This window comes from Palaemon carinicauda, chromosome 24, assembly GCF_036898095.1.
Source record: "Palaemon carinicauda isolate YSFRI2023 chromosome 24, ASM3689809v2, whole genome shotgun sequence".
In the NCBI taxonomy this organism is placed as follows: domain Eukaryota; kingdom Metazoa; phylum Arthropoda; class Malacostraca; order Decapoda; family Palaemonidae; genus Palaemon; species Palaemon carinicauda.
In genome coordinates this window covers 60504402-60506984 of record NC_090748.1, presented here as the reverse complement: position 1 = coordinate 60506984, position 2583 = coordinate 60504402, and positions in this window count along the sequence as shown.

The window sequence follows — 2583 nt, the reverse complement described above, 5'->3', positions numbered from 1 at the left end:
AAATATCTTTCAAAGAATACTGCGTCGTTTCCGTTCTTTTCTGGCACGTCGGTTCCGTTCTGTTCTGGCCCAGTGTGCGCAGTCAGGTGAGAATGCATGCTCTCGATTTCTATCGGACGTTTCGGTTTTGTTCTGGCGCGTCCGCTCGGTCTCAGTTTGCGGCAAGCTTAAAGCTTGACACACACTGAGCCCAAACGGACGCGCCCGAACAGGACCGAAACGTCCGATAGAAATCGAAAGCATGCATTCTTACCTGACTGCGCACATTGGGCCAGAACTGAGCGGAACCGACGCGCCAGAACAGAACGGAACCGACGCAGTATTCTTTGAAAGATATTTTTTCTGAAGCGTCGGTGGCGTCTGGCAGGCTGCGCATGCGCAAAACGACTGCAGAGGTTGTTTTGGAGAAGATTGCTGAGGAATTCGGAGGTTGGTGTGATAGCAGCCAATATTTTTCTGATCCCAGAAATTTGACGAATGTATTTTGATAACAATGATGTAAACATATGATTCAATACAAAGATTTTAGGAGTGATTATTATCTATTATTATTGTTTATTATTATTATTATTTTTTTTTTTTTGCCGATGTCAGAAATTTGACAAATATACTTTAATAACAATGATGTGAACATATGATTTAATACAAAGAATTTTGGAGTGATTATCCATTATTATTATTATTATCATTATTATTGTTATTATTATTATTATTATTATTATTATTATTATTTTTTTTTTGGAAAACGTATAAACATCTGGCTTACGGATTCGATGAAAGATTGATATACAGAATATCTAATCATTGTAACATCAATTATATAAAAACTCAGTTATGATTGAGGTAAACTTCCTTCGTTTATATAAAATTCTGTGTCGGTTCCGTTCTGTGGCTTTTGGCTCAGTGTGCGAGCTGGACGTCGATTCTGTTCGGTTCTGAGGCTTCGGTGGCTTCGGCGGCGGTTCCGTTTGGGCTCAGTGTGCGGCAAGCTTTAGAGCAATACAAAAAGAATCATGGTGTTATTCTTGAGTACTGTGGTCAGTAGCGACCATCCTTGCTAGCATAAAGGAATTTTTTCATTTTTATCAACATTTTCCATTTAAGGGTTAGAAATTAATTTTTCAACAAACTCGAAAGGTCACTAGAAGGAGGAAGATTTGTCTGAAATAATTGCGGTCATCTATGAAACTCTTCAATAAAAAAAACTCTATTACAGCTTGCGAAGCTGACAGTATTATACTATTTAAGAAAGGAAGAAGATTCATTGTGCGGAATTTAGAAGAAAGTTTCCGAAATATCTTGAGTGCCAGATGGTTAAACTATGAAGGGCCTCTCGAATACAAAATCTATCAACTGTTTAGAAACGTCATTCTAAACTCGGTCTAGGGTTTTCCGCTATGTGTAAGCACATGAAAGAAGAACACTAATATAAACCCTCCTTGAACAAAAACATTATGAATTATTCATAGCTTGTTTCCACGCTTGGCCCGTGACTTCAGATAATTAGCTAACTAGGTTAATTCAGAGATAGAGGATTGTAGCCAAGTCCATGAAATATTAGACTAAGTTACATAATCCAGCAGTTTTCAAATTATCACTTTCCCTCTCCATGACGTATCTTTAAACATTAATTTTGTTATTTCAACTTTTAACATGTTTTGTGGCTTAAAAAAGGAAAAAAAAAATTAAATATCATTGTCAAATGATCATGGACAAGCTAACACCTAGTGCATTATGGTTGTTTTTCATTTTATGTGGATTAGCAAAATTTTCGGATCTCTTTATGAAACAATGGTCACGCTGTATCTCATTGCAAGTTACATGGAATTTCAACGTTCTTGTGTTTTGTTACTTGGAATACATTTATTTACTAAAAGGCCTATAGGGAAGGCGTATCGTGAAGAGCGAGCAAATGAACATGCTTTCTCACTTGACATAAGAATGAGTTTAAAAAAAAAATAAATAAATAAAGGACTAAAGGGAATCCGAAGGAGACCTTTTAGTAACAACAGGGACAAGCCTGACTATGTGTTTAGCAGTCAACTCACAAGAGGAAGTATAAGATGCTTCTTCCATTTGACGGTATTGTCGTGAGCGAATATACAAAAGAACTAACAGTCCCACAAACCCTAGGACTGACATTTAACGTAATTAATTAAACATAAACCTATACGAAATATGAATATAATATTTAAGGGATCATTTATAAATTTAAAAAATCTGGGCACTCGTGTAACCAAAAGAAAATTAAACAAATTTGTAAAAAAAATTTTAAAGGTGGTTTCTAGAGTACATGGTAAACAAAAATAATGAGAGAGAGAGAGAGAGAGAGAGAGAGAGAGAGAGAGAGAGAGAGAGAGAGAGAGAGAGAGAGAGAGAGAGAGATGGTGATGATAATGGTAGCAATAATAATCCCGAAAATATACAGAACACATAGGATAAGGCACAAAGAAAGAAATAATGATGATGAAAATCAAAACAAACATACAAATCCTGAATAAAACAGCAGAAGGTATGGCTAAAAGAAACCTCTTGGCCCTCTCCCCTCTCTCCTTCTCCCTCCGCATGGTCCCTCTTTATACC